This window comes from Pleurodeles waltl, chromosome 12, assembly GCF_031143425.1.
Source record: "Pleurodeles waltl isolate 20211129_DDA chromosome 12, aPleWal1.hap1.20221129, whole genome shotgun sequence".
NCBI classification, from domain to species: Eukaryota; Metazoa; Chordata; class Amphibia; order Caudata; family Salamandridae; genus Pleurodeles; species Pleurodeles waltl.
Window position 1 is genome coordinate 520,852,143 of NC_090451.1, and position 20,351 is coordinate 520,872,493.

Sequence of the window (20,351 nt, forward strand, 5' to 3'; positions counted from 1 at the left end):
CATGAAACATTTCCGTATCCAGTTTTGATTCCTGGGGTAATGCTGAGGTAGGGAATCTGCAGCTAGTCTTTACCAGATAAGCGGTTACCGAAGGTAAGTAACTTGTTCTTCGCAGCCAGTGATGCCTCAGTGCATGACTAGGATGGATTCTATTTTGTAGTCGGACAGAAGGTTGTTTTCTTCAGTGAGTTCTTCGATTGTGATTCTGTCAGTTTGCTTTAAAAGGAATACTTACTATCCATTAGTAGTTATTAAGCCAAGTGTTTGGAAATGTGGTTGATATGTGCCGTTTTCAGTTCTTATGGTAAAGTTCCAGTTGCCAAAGATTAATTCTGTGGGCAAAATGACTGCAGTGCTTTTGAGGAGTGTGTCCTTAAACTTATGAACTGAGTATGGATCCTCTGGGGAGCCTACAGAACAAAAGGCTTCAGTGGTGTTGTTCAAATCTTACGCTCTAAGAGAGTTGAAGTGGGGTAGATTCAGGTGTTCCTTTAGTTTATGGTTAGAGTGAGGAGTGTAAGCAATAGTTCATCTGTTCTGCTTTTTCTTCTCATGGTAAATTTGTTGGCCGTTTGCATTTTTTATTAAATGATTTGCCAAAGAATCACAAAGTTCCAGACAGTGAGTCACTTTCATGTCAGAGCATTCTGACTTCTGGAATTCCCTGGAGACTGTATGCTGTTCCTTTGCTGGGCTGAAGGCTTCTGAGATTGGAGTGTTCTTTTAGAGATATCCCTCCATTGTTACTCTAGGTCTTTCTCCAGACACTTTATATGGTCCTTTTGTTTGATTTTAATGATTTTACCTCAGGTGTAACTATATGGAGATGGCATGTTCACCAGGAAGACAGGGTAAGTGTCAGGTGATAAGACCAAAAAAGAGACATTATTTGAAGCAGAGAATCCCATTGACATTGAGGCATATGACATGGCCTGTTCATTCAATGTCATAAATACAGGATCATTCAACTCAGTGTTGCACCTTTCAATATTCCTTCATTAGATGCATAGAGCTTTGTTTGATACCAAAAGATTGGCCATCAAGAAGAATCCTGTTTTCTTCGTGCTCACTGTGTTCACTTTAGTGGCGTCATAGCCAGTGAATGTGATTCCTCTACTGTTACTATCACTGCAACTATCTGAAAATCCACCAACTCAGTAAATGATTAGTTCCAAGGCAGAGATCTGTTTTGTCAGGACCAAGAGGACTGGCTACTTCTTGGAATACTGCACCAGCTCTTCCAACATTGCCTGTAAGTCTCCCAGTACTTCCACCTGTGCATCCTCTGCACAGCATTCAGCCAGACACCACACCACGCAGCCTCAATTGGTTGTTCTGTTTTCAGCAAAAAGGAGAAGAACAAGAATACCAATTCTCTCGTAGAGGATTTTCACGTATAGTCATAAGCACTGAATAGTCCCACTCACGTGTGGAGCATCTCTTCAAATATCTTCTTAAGTTTAGAATCTCGTCTTTCTTCCTGAAGGCCTGTGGAAACATGTAAGATAGAGACAGATAATGCAGCCTATATTCATACGCTACAAAGACCAAAATCTTCATAATGAAGTCAAAAAAGGGGCTAATACATTATAAGTAGGTATAATTTAGTATGTTTTGGAAACAGCACAAATCACCTTCACAAACCCCTTTTTGTAATAGAAATGAGGACGTGCACAGTATAGTAGCCCCATGGGCTATAATTATGTGGCTAAAATAGAGAATGTTTCTTTAAGAACCCCAAGACCACCAGTATCCCAACATGCTCAGCAGGTGGAAGTTGCTTCAGTTTTTTTTTAAGGCCTTGTGCGACCGATGAGAATTATAAGAATATCTCTGACCCCTCCACCGAGGAGATAGGAGGGTTGCTTATGACTTATCATGAAAATTCCACTACGAGAGAACAGGAGTCACAGGTAAGAAACTATTCCTTCTCTCGTAGGGGATTTCCATGCATAGTCCTAAACACGGATTAGAATATCTAGCCCATCCGTAAATATCACGGTGGAGGGGACAGAAGGAGTACTTTGTAAATTAGGCAAATAGATTTGTGAGAGAAGCCTGTCCTAGTTGAGCATCAGCTGTAGCATCAGAGTCTATAAAGTAGTATTTGGTGAACGTATGAACTGATTTCCAGGTTGCTGCTTTGCAAATGTCTTAGAATTGGGATGTTACATAGTAAAGCCACAGTAGCCACTTTCCCTCTTGTGGAATGTTCCTTTGGCTTAGCTAGTAGAGATTTAACAATATACAGAAAACTATCCCTCTCTAGATGGGTTGTTTTGAAGAGGCCAAACCAGTACGTACTGGACTGTAGTTAATAAACAATTGGTCCAAACGACGAATATCCTTACTTTTACCTGAATAAAATTTGAGAACCCTCTTAACGTCTAGGGAGTGGAGAGACTTTTCTGCTAGGGCAGATGGATTTTGAAAGAAAGTAGGTAATGCAATGGTCTGGTTTACATAGAAATCTGAAACTACTTTAGGAAAAAATGTCAGTTGACTCCTCATTACTACTTTCTTTGAGTAAAAAACTATATAGGGTTCATGAGAGCATAGTGCCGCACGTGGGCGGGACTATTGAGTGCTTATGACTTATCATGGAAATTCCCCTACGAGAGAACAGGAGTTACAGGTAAGAAACTATTCCTTTCTTTACGCTGAGTACAAACCCAGACAGATACAAAGTTAGATTCAGACTCTACATCCTATACTTCTCCTCCTTTCCTCCAACATGCTCACTGCCTAGAGTCATGTCAATGTCCTTTGCAATGGCGACAGAGTATACATGCTGCCAACGTGAAGGTCCACCCACCTGATTTAAATGCCGGTGGACCTTCGGTGTGGCTATGGCAGTGACTACTCCATCACGGTCATAGTCAAACCTCTCCGATGGCCAGGCAGAGTAAGGGCTGTCGGAGAAAAGGCTATATGTCCGCCCACCTAATAAACATGTAGCCTTTTTTTTTTACTGTCCGTCACCGCCAGGCAAACCCTGGTAGTGTGGGACATTAAAAAACAAACAATATTTCCCTTGCCATGGGAGGTAACATCCGTGGTGTTAGGAGCATTACTTTTTTATTTTCAGAAAGCCCCATTTTGGTATTTTTTAAAAAAAATTCAAAAAAATAAAATAAAATGTTTGGTGTAGGGTTGCGTCATTGTGACGCAGCCCTATACCAAACAGCGAGATGTATTGACAGACGTGATGGCAGTTCTTGCCAATGCTTAATAAATAACTGCCTGTTTGGCAGTCATTTATTAATTTGGCGGGCAGTCCCAACGTCATGGGGATAAAGTCATTTACTCCATCCCCATGATGGAATGGCAGGCCACCAGCCAAAATATAAATAAGGCCCTAAATCTAGTCTACAGCATCAGTGGTATTTTCACTGATATATGGTTTCCAATTTGTTGGTTTCTAAACCTTTGGCTGCAGTCTTCCCGCTTTACCTAACTATCAAACTTCAGTCACACATTTAGCAGTTCTTCTCCCATTGGTTGCTCAATAGCTATTTTTCCAGTCCTTGATGGTACCTTCAGGTCAACCTGTCATGTCAGCTCCTGCCTCATCGACTGTGGCTCAGTCTACAGAAGTCCGTCCAAGTTCCTCATCTGCTTCTGCCCTATTGGCTGTTTCACAAACAGCTGCCACACCTTCAGCTGTTATGTCATTGGTTGCCCAATCATCAGGTTTCCCACCATTGGTTGCTTGATTGTCGGCTGCCCTACCAACAGTTCTACTACTGTTATGCTTTACTACAGACTAAGAAGAAATACACGAATACTGAAAGGAATTTCTGGCAGGCAACCCTGTCAGGTCGAGAAACACATTTATCAATGCACTCTGCAAGGTTTAAATAGAAAGGTCGTTGGTGTACAAACTGAGTTCACATTTGAAGAAGAAAATCACTGCAGTGAAATTGGGCAATCCTCCAGTGCAACTTTATCTTGAACTTAGCAACCATCTACCCCACCATATCAGTAAAGCTATCAGGAGGATGACAAGAATTGATAATGATTATGACAATTATCCTATTGAAGGGCTGGAACGCCATTTAATGACTCTCATTATCTTGCTGCTGATCAGCTAGACAAACGTTCATATTTCAAAGAACCAGAATGGAATGCCTATATCATTCCAGAAGATGCCTGCCCAGAACTCGCTCCTTGGGATGCTCCACTTTTGAAATTATACGCTTCCATGCACTTTCTGATATAGCTAAAAAAAAATGTTTAAAAATGACCTCTTCTGAGAAGCTCTGATTTCTTTTTTATTCTAAGTACAAATCCTGGAGAGCAACTCTAGCAACACCAGTCCTTGATCCTTTATGGAACGAGAGCCTCACTGACAGTAAATGTCCTTCCTCTGCTTCTGTAAACATATACAAACTAGAAAAGAAGTACAAGTCTACTGGTACATCACCAGCACGAACGGTTAGTCAGGTAAAAACTGATTTGGTTATAGTGTCAGCATCTCATTACTGTTTTAAAAACAAATCTTTAAGATCTTTTGGAAATTCTGGGGATATGTCATAAACTTGGCGAAATTCTAGTAATACCGCCTGAGTAACATTGGGCTGCATTTATCCTATTGCCATTCGCTGCCCATTAGCCATGAGGGCTTCTGCTATTTGGAATATATGTAATGTGGAATATGAAGGAATTCTTCCGCCACCACCTCCACTCCCTACTAAATAAATTCCAAAGTGATGTAAAACACTAGAGAAGACTGTCATTATACTTAATCTGCAGAACAGCCGTGTTTATGATAATCACATAGTCCAAATTCTTGGATGGCCTGCAAAATAAGCCTTATTGCTTGCTGGGTTTATTCTTTCGGGAGGTAAAGGCAAAAGCTTGGTTGCTGTTTTTGGATGCCAAACTGCCACACATTGCACTCATAGCACTAACAAGTGGGGGTCCATAATGGGGAAATCACCCTACCAGATGTACAAAAATACTGTTCGGCATTCCAGCAGGTGGTGGTCAACAAATAGACTTGTGTTTCCCTGGAGAAAGCTTTGCTACAAGTGGACAGATGTACAACCTTGCCCAGGGATTATCCTTCAGCTATTTACATTGGTATTAATGGTTGCAAGGAGGAACATGGCTAGGGCGTGGGGGACAGATGCCCCCCCCCCAGACCTGATGAAAGTGATGGGGAACATGGATTGGTGCATTCAGATGAACAATACATATATGAGGACCATGTTCCCCCACTGAGAGGGGGAAATGTTTGCGGCCATAGAATGCATTTAGAAGCACGCTGGGGTGGGGGGGGGAGCTAGAGCCTGGGTTTGGAAAGTGTCATAAAATAATAGAGCATTTGTGGTGCTGTGTCAAAGGTTATAATGGTGTAATACAAATACTCCAATACAAGTGCTCCAATAAGATGCCCGACTGAAATACGCATGTGTAGACAGGCATACAAGACAGCCACAAAAAAAGAGGAAATCCACTCTGAGAGGTAACCAATGGGAGAATCTACATAAACCTAGTCTTGCGAAGGATAACATCCTCTTCTGGAAAATAATAAATACTCCTGTGTTAGGGAACAGAGATATTCCCAGAATGGAAATTGCAATCTCGGAAGAGGATTGGACCGTATATTTTTCCAAGATATACCACCAATCTACTGACAATGACTCTGCGGTCTTCTTAAAGGCCCCAGGTGTTCAGGAAGGCCCATGCTCGGCTGTAATACCCCAGTTTAGTTTAGAGGAGGTAGTGGAAGCCATAAAAATAAGCAAAGCGGGGAAAGCGCCGGGCCCCGATGGCATCCCAATAGATTTATACAAGGCAAACACGCACCTATGGGGCCCTTTAATGACGCAGGTATTGAGGGCCTTTTGTATACAAGGCCCCCCATCGACGTGGCGAGACTCCATCATCATCCCCATATATAAAAAAGGTGACCGCCTTAACCCAGCCTGCTATAGGCCAATCTCCCTGCTTGACACATCAGCTAAACTAGCGGGGAGAATAATTTTAAATAGACTCCAAACATGGGCGGAAGGAAATGACATCTTATCCCCAGTGCAGTATGGCTTCCGCACAGGAATAGGCACAGTGGAACAGGGCCTGAATTTAAGCCTCCTTGGGGGGAAATACACAAAGACCAGAGAGGGTAACTTGTACCTGGCCTTTATTGATTTATCCTCAGCATTTGACTGCGTATTACATGAGAAGTTATGGGACATTTTAAGTAGCATGGGGGTCGAATTAACAATTGTTCAGTTTATGCAGGACATGTACACAGGATGCAGAGCAAGAGTAAGGTATGGGATGAGAGGGGAATGCACTAGTCCCTTCGGTGTATATATAGAGGGGTCCGCCAAGGCTGCGTTCTTGCCCCACTCTTGTTCTCACTATACATAAACAATTTAGAACGAGAACTGATAAGCAAATGTAAAGACCTTTCCCAAATAAGTAACCGTGCTGTCCCTGCACTGCTTTATGCAGATGACGCAGTACTTATGGCTAGGACACCGTTAGCCCTCCAAAAACTTTTAACTACCTGCATAACCTTTATGACAGATCTGGGACTTACAGTAAACCTGTCTAAAACTTTTATAATGAATTGTGGTAGGCAATCGGGTAGGATTTACAACACTACCATTCATGAGGATAAAGTGGAGATAGCTCGTACCTTTTCATACTTGGGCAGAATGTTTGACAAACAGGGTTCATGGGTACATTGTGTGAAAAATAAAAAAAGACCAGATCATTAAAACAACGGCGGCTATGAAGATTTTTTCTAAAAGGCTAGGGGGGATCACCCTGCTGAATATGGTAAAAATCTACAAAGCTAAGTGTATTCCGGCTGCCATGTACGGATCAGGTATTTGGGGGTATACTAATTGCAATCCGATTCAGATGGTGGAGAATGACTTCCTCAGATACCTGTTAATGGTACCAAATGGTACATCGTCATACATTAGCCATGTGGAATTAGGGGTTTCCTTTGTAGCTGATTTGATAAAGATACAGCCATTATTATTATGGCATAAAGTATGGACCTCAGAGCACACTGGACTAAACAAGGCCATCTTAACTGATTGTATGAGGCTAACTCACTCGCTAAGAGTTCCTTGGTTGAAATACATTATGTTCTTTTTTGGAAACATGGGCTGTAAAGACTACTATACAAACCCAGAATCATTGGGAAAAATAACCAGGAAAGAATTGAGGGACATGACATTAAAGTACCTGGAAGACCAGCGATGGGAAGCAGAATCGAAAAAGCCCAGTGTCATGTCCAACCAACTGATTCTGTCTACGGAAGGCATGCAGCCTTACCTAGTAAGCGTGACAAACCCTCAACATCGTTTTGTCCTTACAAGATTACGTTTAGACACCTTCCATCGCCTAGTAACTTTTCCGACTATGAATGACTGGAGCACAGTTTTAAGAGTATGCCCCTGTGACGCGAAGGCAACCCAATATACGATGCACGTGGTCCTCTTTTGTAAATTTTATGATAAACAGAGAAAAAAAATGTTAATGCCATTTTTAAGATCGATTAACTTGCGCCAGTGTCGGGATGCGTATTTTAGCTTACAGGTTTTATCTTCTAACGAAATGTGTGGAATTGTGGCACATTTTTTATGCTTACTACTGACCGTAAGGAAGTCCATGGGTGCACTGGCCTAAATCTATTAAGGTGATTTAAATATGTATACGGATAAATTAATGATGCACATTTTTGTATTTTTTATTTATTTATTATTTACTCTTTATTATTTTATTTATTTATTGTGTCTATATATATATAGATGTGCTTTTACTTGATACTTTTATGACTTGTTGAAAGTCGAATAAAGCCTGTTTGATGATGATGATGATGTAATACAAATACTGTGTACTTGTCTTGTTACATGGATTGATGAGAATGACTACACTTCCATGAAAGGTGTGTTTTGTTTGCTTAAACTTAATAAAAAAGACTTTAAAATAGCGTTCCGAAAACACTGTCACCACTTGCACCTCACCTGTAGACAAAGGTGTCCATATTTGGAACACAATGGAAAGATATTTGATGCCTTAGGAGCCACTAATGTTAAATCAGCCAGTTCTTTCATTCAGTCGGAAAGACAATCAGCTTTAGCATGACATCACCATTTTTGGATACATTTCTAGAGGAGGACTGACTGCAGGTGATGACTGTTCTGAAAAATGGGGTGTTCGAACAAAATATATATTTAAAAATATTGTGATACATATTGTGTCAAGAGTATTGTGAGGTCAAAAATATAATGGACAGAAATATTGAAGATCAGGATATCATTTTAAGTGTTGTAAATATTGCGTGTTATATCATTTTGTGGGTGAATATATTTTTTTGTATTTTTTTTATATGTTTATATTTTATTCTGACCTTGAATTATGTTTTTTAGTAATGTATATGTAATTCTATCATAGGAGCAGGATGTTGTGTTTTTAGGGAAAAAGGTGGGGAAATTATTATAATATGTGAATATTTTTTTTTTTGTCTATCAAATTGTATTTAATATTTAAAAACTAACACATTTTAAAGGTGTTTAAAAATGGCTTAATTTGTTTACAATATGTAATTTTTTTCATTTTAAATTGTGTTTTATTTATTTTAATTTATAATACAATTTTAACATTTATGTAAACTATCTGTAACATTTTATAAAAAAATTTATGTTTGTGTCTATGTAATGAAACCATGTTGGTGTTGGAATTTAAACATTATTTACATGTTGTATAGAATAATAATCTTTTTTATTGGAAATTGTAAAAAAAAATATTTAACAAATGTTATTTTGATATAACTATTTACCAATGTTTAAGTGTTTATTTCAAATTTATATCCATTTGTTTCTTAAAATGTATTCACAATAAGAAATCACAATAAAAAATTGTGGATTTGGTTTAGAAATAAATATGAATCCAAAATAATTCAAATAATTTGAATGTTTTATGCTTTTTAGGTTTGCGTGTAATTAGATTGCATTGACATAAGTGTATGTAAAAATGTAAAAAATATATAATTCTTTTGTTTTGTTTTAATATAATATATTTTTTAAATTTTGTATTCAGGGACAAAATACTGTATATTATAGATTTTTGAAAAGATGATTTCAATATTTAAGTGTGTAATCAAAACTGATTGTTATAGATGCATTATAATTCATACAGGATATTTGAAATATATAATTTAAAAGACGTCTGTAATTTTGTAATTTGTTTACTTATCAATTAAAAATATTTTTTTCCTTAGATAATTTGCACTATTAGTTATACTACCAATATTTATTGGGTAAAGGTGGGTTATAAGCTATTTTATCTTTTCACAGCTAAACAACTTGTGTACGATTTCTTATTATGGAGTGGGAATAGTCATTGTAACCCCTTCGGTGTCCTATACCTTCCCCAGAATGGTTTAGATTGGAGTGGAAATAGTAACTGTAACCCCTTTATTGTTCAATGCCTTCTCCAAAATGGTTCAGATTGGAGTGGAAATAGTAACTATGAACATTTTAGTGGTCAACACCTTCTATAAAATGGTTTAGATTGGAGTAGGAATAGTGTATGTACCCCCTTTAGGGTCCAGACTTTCCCCAAAATGTTTTAGATTGGAGTGGTAATAATAAATGTAACCCTTTTAATGTCCACATTTTCCTCAAAATAGTTTTGGATTGGAGGAGGAATAATAAATAACTCCTTTAGTGTCCAACACCTTCTCCAAAATGGTTTAGATTTGAGTAGGAACAGTAAATGTAACCACTTTATTTTTCAACACATTCCTCAGATGGTTTAGACTGGAGTGGGAATAGTAAATGTAACCCCTTTAGTGTCCCACAACTTCCCCACAATGGTTTAGATTCCTGTGGGAATAGGAAATGAGACACCATTAGTGTCACATACACCTCCCTCAAAATGGTTTAGATTGGAGTAGCATGTGTAATCACATTAGTATCCAACACCCTTGCCAAAATTGGATATTAGAGTGGGAATAGTCAGTGTAATACCTTTAGTGTCCAACGTTGTCTCCTAAATGGCTTAGGTGGTATTGCATTTCTCATATACATTATTAATAATTTTATTTTTTAAAATAATAAAGGTACAAAACAGTTTGTGAATTTATTTATATTTTTAATATTTGTTTAATGTATATATAAATACATGTTTAATTACATGCATATTTGTACACAAAAGAACATTTTCATTGTTGTATTTAAACAATATTGTAGTGCATTTTTAATATTAAAGATACCATGTAGATAATTTTTGAAGAGTGTTGTACATTTCATTTTTTTTTTTTTTTTCAAGTGTGGTACATTTATTTTTTATACATATATACAGTTCTTTCTCATACATTTTGTTAACAATTTTTAATTTCTTTTTAAGTACATATTAAATATTACTATATTGTACATTTGTTACAGAATTATTTATTTTATACTTAACTTAGGCTGACTTACATTTTGTAGTCATTTTTCTTTCTTTTTCCTGGAGGTAAGTTGTGGGGAGTTGTTGCTGTTTGTTGTATCAGGTGTAACCTTTTTTAAGGTTTTCTATAGGGTTTTGGGGGGAAGAGGGTTAGGGAGTAATTGTACATGGAAGATATAGGGTCACATTACGACCCTGGCGGTCGGACCACCAAAAGACTATAGTCGCCGCCAGGATCTTTGAAGTTGTAGTGCTGGATCTGTCATTGCCATTGCTCGTAATCATGTCAAGCCACTGTATGCATCAGACAAAGAGACAACCAATAACACTTCTGCCATGTAACTCTCACTCCATCCACCTGCCACTGCCACCATGAAGAGCATGCCAGAAACAGCCAGCCCTCGTCAGGATGAAGGCCCAGTGAGGAAACACCTCTGGATGCCTGGACATTAACGACTTACCTGGCCCATCTGGGGCACCTGGTCAGTCCGCCACTCTCTGCCTCACCATGCCCACATCAACCCCTCACCCCACCCTGTGGTATCAACAGCACAGCCAACCCTTTGCCCCCAAACCTGTGTCTCAAGGACAGTTTAAACAATTGTGTGCCCCACAGTACAGGGACCTGAGTCAATCCCTCACACCCAAGACAATGAAGGTCCTGGTGACACTGGGAGTGGGCACACTGTGTCATGGGCACAGGCACAGGGGGGCAGGGGGAGTGGTAGGGAACCTGTGGGCCAGAGGATGGGGTCCCCAAGGGACTCAGCTGACCAGGAAACCATCTCCCAAGTCCTGGGAGCATACCAACAATCCGAGGACAGGATGGGCAGATTATCACCATGTTGGGGTAAAACCAAAGGCTGCACAGGGAATACCACCGAGAGGCCATGCAGCAGTGGCAGGCCCACAATGCCACCATGGCCTCCTTTGCAAGGGTTCTCGGGGTCCTCACCACCACCCTGCGTGCTTCCTCCACCCACCAGCAGGCCCCTTCCACTAGCCACATAACAACTGAGCCATTGACATCTGCTGCAGCTAGTGAAATGGTGGCCCTGGCAGGGGAACCACAGGCCTTTGGCACCCCTCCCTTTGTAGCTGATGAACCCCACAAAGGTGGATGTCCACCCAGACATCCGGCTGGAGAAGTTACCAAGACAAAACCCACTGCCAGAGAGTGAAACATTCCTGATTTCTCTCCCTTGTGTGCCACTGAGACACCCTGTTGACTGTTCAATGGCCCTTGGACACTGGACCTGTACTACCTACAGATGTGCCACCTACTCTGATGATTGCAGCTACCATGACTCCACTCATCACCTGTTTGTGACTATATGCACCATAGATTGTTTGTTCACATATCCCCTGTATGCCCAATAAACACTATTGATCACAGCAACTGCATATGTGTCTTAATTTGAACATGTACAAATGTCTTGTCAGCAAAATGTGATGTGGGTATGTCCCCCTAAACCAACAGGCAGTCTAAATGACAGCAGAAGGAGGCATCCTCTGCAAGAGACACAGTACAACAGTTCTCCAGTATTGGATCTTTCATAGATTCACATGCTTGAATCATCCCCATCGTCGAGGTGGGAGCCTCACGGTAACTTTAAATACATAAAGCAGTAAGTCAGTAAGTTTAAAACCAGTAGGCCTTATAGTCTATTTTATAGTCTATCCACCTTGTTTTGTGAAAAGACCCAAACTTCAGTGTCAACCAATCAGGATTCAGCCCTTCCCAAACCCTCCCAACAGAGGCTGAATTCCCTCAGATTTTCTACCGCACGTCGTGTGAAGGGAGTCTCCCTGAGCTCTGCTCAGTTTACCTTATTTCTGACTGAAAATTATTTCTCTCAGGAACTTAGCTTTCCAGCTTTATCATGTCTGACAAGACAAAAAAGGGTCTGTTCAGAGACTGTGACAGTTGTGGGAAGAAGAGACTACATGTTGATGACCCCCACAAGAAATGCATCTACTGCCTCCATCCAGACCACAAGGTGAGAGACTGCAAGATCTGTCGCACCTTTAGTCAAAAAACCCTCAAGACCGTGAGGGTAGACTTCTCTTGTGGCTGCAGAAACAGAAAGCCATGGAGCATCCTTCCTCAGACAAAATTGAAGCGTCATCTCATACTTCTCACCCTCAAAAAAGAACAGGTGAGAGAAGAAGAGTGTCTGATGAGCCACCAAGGAAGATGGCGAAAAAGATAAAACAAGTCTCTACTGAGACAAAAAAGGATGTTTCCCATTCAGAGACACACACAAAAAAGGTTCATTCAGAGCCTACTACGCCTTTATATAGCAAAAGTACCTAAAAAAAGGCATCCCTGTCACCCCAGAAAGAGCCGGAAAAATTCTCTTCAGGGAAAAAACACCCGTCGACGACCACCCCGTCGACGACGGTGTCGACGGTGACATCTACGACAGTGTCGTCAACGTTCACAACGGCGGTCTCACCAATGATCATGACGTTGTCACCTTTACTGTCGACGACGATAATTACGGCAAAAATATTTAAAAAAGCTTCGTCGCCGAACACATCGTCAACGGCGGAGGCTTCATGGGTCCACCAATCGACCAGGGTACTTCTGTCTATGAAGCACCTCTCAATGAGGTTTAAGAAATCCACACCGCCGACGACGGCACCGTCGGCGACTAAGATGCCGACAGAGGATACGTCGATGAAAGAACGGTCGACGAAGAGACCGTTGACGAAGGAACCGCCGTCAAAGGACCCGTTGACGAAGGACCCGTCGACAAAGACACCGTTGACGAGGGAACGGTCGACGACGGACCCGTCGACGAGCATATCTTCCACAGCAGTAGCAATGTATAGACCATCTACCCTCTTGGGTACTCCACCGCACCAATCTTCAACTATGGTGCCTTATCCTCAGGATGATTCAACCAGATTCTTACCTCTTTCACTTATCACCATGGGGGGCAAAGCTTCCGATATTCTTCCAATGCATACCTCCCCAAGCAAGGTTTTGCCATACCCCCCACAACATCTCTTGGATGATGATGACGCATACTGCCAAGACGAGGGAATGTTTGGGGCAGTGAGTAGCCCGTCTCAACTCTATGTCAAGTGCCAGGATTTTGATGACGAAGATGAACAGCATTACCAGCCCAGTTATGCTTCAACATCCTACCCACAGGTAGAACAACAATTACCCCTCTCCATGCCTAGCACACTAGTGGCAGACCTTCAATCTATGCTCAATGACTACTATAGAAGGTTTCCACCATCAAAGCCTACCACACCACCCAGACCTGAAACCTACCAGACGCCTCGTCAAACCCAGACGACCAGTCTTCCGGAAACACCGCTGACTAGCATACCATTAACTAGCCAAACGCAAGAAGCTCATCCCTCGTCAGACGACAAAAGAGAAGAGGGTGAGCTAAGAGATTCTGTGACCAGTGAATGGGATGATTATCTCGTCCCCACACCATCTCCACCTCCAGCAGGTCCAGTGGATTCGCCTCCAGAAGACATAGGAGGTTTTCATAATCTGATAGAGAGAGCGGCAAAGCGTTTTGGCCTTTCTATTATCTCTCATGAAACAGAGTGCTTCCTTTACGATTTCAAAGAACCTTTAAAGAGATCGGTAAGAGCCATACCGATAGTAGATTTCTTATAGCAGGAAGGCTTGAAGGCAATGAAGAATCCTGCCACAGTGCCTTCACAAATGCCAAGGCTAGAGAAGAAATATAAGGCCCGGATGATTCTCCGGCCTGTTTAGTGTCACAGCCAAAACCTGATTCAGTAATATCACAGGCAGCGCAGCGACGTTCCAGAAACCCCTCCACGCCTATAGCATGTCCCCCAGACAAAGAGGGAAGGAGATTAGATAACATTGGTAAAACATTCTCCTCTATAGCAGCGGTCACAGTCAAGGCAGCTAACTCCCTCGCCATCCTGGGAAGATATGATCGCCAAATGTGGGCAGACATGTCTGCTTTCTTGGATCTCTTGCAGGAGGATGTCAAGGTGGAAGCAAAAAAGGTGTTGCAGGAAGGAGAACGGATTGCCGCAGAGATTATAGACAGTGCTATAGACATTTCTTTAACTGGTTTCAGGCAATTGGCTGGCGCAGCAGTCTTGCGTAGGCAAGGATGGCTAAAGGCTACATCATTTCGACCGGAGGTCCAGAGTCGCGTTCTCAACATGCCTTTTGATGTTGAGAGTTTGTTTGGGAAGCATGTTGACGACATGTTACAAGCCATCGAAACAGGAACGGATACAGCAAAATCTCTAGGTACCCTACAATATAAAAAGCAACCTTTTCGTGGAGCAAGGGGAAGAGGAGGTTACTCCTTTCGAGGGAGCTACCAACAGTACAGACCCCAGTATCAGTCTTCCTCCACAGGATCACAACAGCAGTACCACCAGCGACAGCAGCATTACAGGTTACCACCGGCCATGGCCTATAAACATCCAGCAAGAGGAAGAGGGGCTGCCCGAGGAAGAGATACGGGCAGGAAACAATGACCCGCCAGTCATTCCAGCGTTCTCCCCCCCACCAATATCGAGGGTTGGAGGTCGCATCACTTCCTATTTCCTTCAGTGGGCGGCTATAACATCAGACAGATGGGTGCTCGATATAGTGGCCAGAGGTCATACTCTGGAATTCACGCAAACACCACCAACTGTTCCTCCATCGGGCCCTCTGCCCCCGAGGATGAACCAACTCCTCAAGGAAGTAAAAGTGATGCTGGGCAAAGGAGCGATAGAACCAGTCCCTTTTTCTCAAAAGAACAGGGGATTCTATTCCCGCTTCTTTCTCGTAAAGAAACCCTCTGGGGACTGGCGCCCCATCCTGGACTTAAGAGCACTAAACAAGTTTCTAAAGAAACAATCGTTCAGGATGGTAACACTTCAAGATGTCCTGCGTCTGTTAAATACTGGAGATCTGATGGCATCCCTAGACCTCCAGGATGCTTACTTTCACATTCCCATACACTGCAACCACCGCAAATTCCTCAGGTTCAGAGTGGGTGTTATGCACCTCCAATTTCAAGTTCTCCCATTCGGTCTCAAGTCGGCCCCAGAATCTTCACGAAAATGTTGTCTCCGGTAGCAGCACATCTCCGCCAGTCGGGTATGCAGGTTTTTCCTTACCTGGACGACTGGCTCATAAAGGCACCTTCAAAGCCGCAAGTGATACGTCATATTTCGAATTGCCTTCAATTGTTAAACAGCCTGGGGTTTGTCGTCAACTACCAAAAGTCTAAGCTTCACCCCAGACAAGTATTAAACTTCTTAGGAGCAATTCTAGACACGGTCCACAGCAAGGCGTACCCGTCTCACGAGAGGAAACAAAAACTAACCTCCTTAGCACGCAGACTCTCTACAAAAAAGTTAGTTTCAGTCTGCATCTACAAATCATTGCTAGGGATGATCTCATCATGCATTCCGCTAGTCCCAGATTGCAGGCTCCATATGCGACCCCTGCAAGAGCAATTGGACATACAGTGGACCCAGGTGAGCGGTTCGTTCGAAGACAGAATTCGCATAACACCTCTAATGCAGAACACCATGAAGTGGTGGGCGACGCTAACCAATTTGTCAAACGGACTTACATTCCTTCATCAAGTACCCAGTTACATAGTAACAACGGATGCCTCTCTCAAAGGATGGGGTGCACACTGCCAAGATCTGCAAATCAGCGGATCCTGGAATGCAAAAGAGGTTAAACTCCACATCAATTACCTGGAACTCAAGGCGATACACTTAGCTCTAAAAGATTTCTTGCCAAAGCTACAAAATTCAAGCGTCTTGATCAGAACGGACAACACAACCAGCATGTTTTATCTAAACAAGCAAGGGGGCACGAGATCCCTACAACTCTCGCAACTAGCTCAGGAAATCTGGACATAGGCCATCAAGCACAACATTTTGCTCAAAGCGGAGCATGTGCCAGGACAAACCAACGTTCTGGCAGACACCCTGAGCAGGACAGTGATACCAAATCACGAGTGGGAGCTAGACCAGAAACTTCTCAATCAACTCTTTATCTTATGGGGCGAACCAAACCTCGACCTATTTGCCACACTCGAGAACAAGAAATGCCAGTATTACGCAAGTTGGCTTCCCCAGAAAGGTTCGTGGGGAAATGCGTTTTCAATGAGATGGTCCGGGGTCTATGCCTACGCTTTTCCTCAGATCCCGCTCATTCCGAGAGTCATCAACAAAATAAAGACGGAGGGGTGTCGCCTCTTATTCATAGCTCCCAGGTGGCCCAGACAGATCTGGTACACGGAGCTCCTAATGCTCTCCGAACAGCCACATGTGCAACTCAGACAGAGTCTGACTCTCTTGACGATGCACCAGGGACAAGTCAGACATCCAGATCCGTCATCTCTTCACTTGTTGGCTTGGCTCCTGAATTCAATGAGTATGTAAATCTGAACATTTCCTCGGAGTGTAGAGACATCTTAGCAAACGCTAGAGCTGACACTACCAACAAAACCTACAGACTTAAATGGAAACGTTTTTGTATATGGTGTGCAGCAGAAGGTATACATCCCTTTCAGCTCCTACAGAGCAGATACTTCCATGTCTCTTGTTCTTGGCAACGTCAGGACTTTCATACTCCTCCATTCGAGTGCATCTGGCAGCAATCTCGAGATACTGTAGATCACCACACATGGTCTCATTATGCTCCACCAGAATTGTCAAACAATTCATGAAGGGCCTTTTTCGGGTTTTCCCACCAGTTCGAAAACCTCCGCTGTTATGGTCCCTGAATGTTGTATTAATGCAGCTCATGAAAGCTCCCTTTGAGCCGATCCACAGAGCCGATCTAAAATTCATCTCATGGAAAACAGCGTTACTACTAGCTCTTACTTCAGCCAAAAGAGTCTGCGACATTCAGGCCTTCACTATTAAAGAGCCTTTCCTCCAATTTACAAATTCCAGTGTAATCCTAAGAACAAATCCTAAATTTATCCCAAAAGTTCCCTCAACTTTTCATTTGAATGAACCAGTCATCTTAAAAAACTTTTTTCCAAACCCACAAACGCCAGTTGAGAAGACATTACATTCCCTGGATATAAAAAGGTGTCTAAAGTTTTACTTACAGAAAATACAAGTCATCCGTCAGTCTGACCAATTATTTGTTGCATTTGGCGGAACAAGAAAGGGACATGCGGTGTCCAAACAGACTATTGGCTTTGCAATCCAATTCTGTCATGCTAAAGCTGGTAAACCGCTCCACAGCAAAGTGAGAGCCCATTCTACAAGATCGGTAGCCCCTTCAGCTGCACTCTTTGCTGGGGTGCCACTACATAGCATCTGCAGAGCGGCCACATGGTCCAGGCAGCATACGTTTACAAAACACTATTGTCTTGAAGAAACGAGTAACATTGATACAGCAGTGGGACAGGCAGTACTGAGGCATCTATTTCGTTAAGGTAAGCCTCTTACACATCCCACCACCACACTCAAGGTATGTTCGATATTGTTTCTCAGTTTTGTTAATAGCTAATTTTATATTACAGTGTGGTTTGCTCTAATATTTTGCTTCATACTAGTCGTAATATCAACGCTTTTTCATATTGTGTTAACATGTTGTAGACCTCAAAACTACAACGTCACATATTGTATTACAATCTTCTGCCATACAGTTTTTTCTATTACTGTTATATATATATACTAACGTGATTGATATCACTTGGTGAATTACGATAAAATGACAGATAAATTAATTCGCTAATTCTCAAACATTACTGCTTGTTATTCTGATTCAAGCATGTGAATCTATGAAAGATCCAATACTGGAGAAGAAAATTAGTTACTTACCTGTAACTTGGTATCTTTCATAGATTCACATGCGACCCACCCTCCTCCCCTCAGAGGCTCCCCTATTATACAGATATTGAACTTCTCACTTGTACTAGAAAATCTGAGGGAATTCAGCCTCTATTGGGAGTGTTTGGGAGGGGCTGAATCCTGATTGGTTGACACTGAAGTTTGGGTCTTTTCACAAAACAAGGTGGATAGACTATAAAATAGCCTATAAGGCCTAATGAGGCCTACTGGTTTTAAACTTACTGACTTACTGCTTTATGTATTTAAAGTTACCGTGAGGCTCCCACCTCGACGACGGGGATGATTCAAGCATGTGAATCTATGAAAGATACCAATACTGGAGAACTGCAGTTACAGGTAAGTAACTAATTTTCATATGTCCCAGGGCAGATGTAAGGAGGTCTCTAGTCCAGGCACACACTAGAGTGAGTTCACTCATCCAGCCTGCAAAAGAGACTATGACACAGAGTTACATCAGGATAGAAGGCATGGTACCACACAAAGCACATATGCAGTACACAGTTGTCCAGCCCAGTGTAGATTGCCACAGAATCAGGGCAAAACAGATGACATTTCTACATCCCCAATAAAGGAAATACACGACAGTAGATTTTAATTGCCATCTGTCATGTGCAAACCTCAATTCTGTATAGTTACCAATCGCTGATGAGCATGAATGCCTCAAGCCATAGGTAGCAGAGGCATTGATTTACAGAACACAGTCAGTGGGTGGAATAACATGAGGATAGGAGAATGCAAGACACATAGCTCAACACAGGTCTGTCCATTGGAGATGTGAACCTAGCAACCTGCAGTGAGTAAACATGTTAGATAGGTGAACTCAGCGCCTTACATTCAAGCACTTACCTCCACCAACACACACATTACACATTAGAACACCACTGATTAAACTAATCAGGAGGACCATTGTCAGCAATCAATGTGGATACACATCACTTGCAAATACACAGTCAGCATACCTGTATGTCACTTGAAGTACTGATTAATGAGCTCAGTCCTAGAGTCAGCTGCACCATCTTCACCTGCCTCCTCATCACTTTCCATGTCTGCATCACCAGCTACTGGTCCAGCTGCCTCCTCCTCCTCATCACTTTCCATGGCTGCATCACCAGCTACTGGTCCAGCTGCCTCCTCCTCATCAGCTAGCAGTGGTATCAGATGTCTCAGGGCAAGATTGTGGAGCATGCAGCAGGCAACTATGATCTGGCACACCTTTTGGGGAGTGTAGTGGAGGGCACCTCCAGAGACATCCAGACACCTGAACCTGGCTTACAGGAGGCCAAATGTCATTTCGGTGACAAGCCTCGTCCTGCTGTGGGCCTCATTTAAACGGAGTTCCCCTTCCGTGGCAGGGTAACTCACTGGTGTTATCAGCCAGGGAAGGTTAGGATAGCCAGAGTCACCTGTATGCCTAAAGGTAGGAACTGTTACAATGCAGGTACACACATCCAGATGCATACATACCAAAAAGCCAAGCCCTCTCTCTGTCTAGTTCTGCCATCATGTGTGGGACATTGCTGTTCCTCAGAATGTAGGAGTCATGCACAGATCCTGGAAACTTGGCGGTCACTTGTGTGATGTACTGGTCTGCCAGACACACCACTTGGACATTGATCGAATGGTAGTTCTTCCTGTTCCTGCACACCTGTTCATTGGCACTGGGAGGGACCATGGCTATATGGGTGCCATCTAGGGCCCTTATCACATGAGGGATGTGTCCCACATCACAGACGTCTGCCTTCACATAGGCCAAATCTCCACGTTGGGGGAACATGATGTAGCTCTCCAGATGTTTCAATAAAGCACACAGAACATCCTTCAACACAAGACTGAATATGGGCTGTGACATCCCTGCTGTCAAGCCCACTCTATTCTGAAAGGACCCAGTGGCAAAAAAGTGTAGCACTGATTGCGTATGGCAGGTAAGAGATCAGGCTCCAACTGGCCACATAGGTCCATGATGATCTGATGATTCAGACGATAGGTCTGAATTATATGCCTGTCCTCCATGTAGCAAGGTCAACTAGTGGTTGGTACACTGGTGCATGTCTCAATCTCCTCATGGCAGGGTATCTGGGATAGAGAGT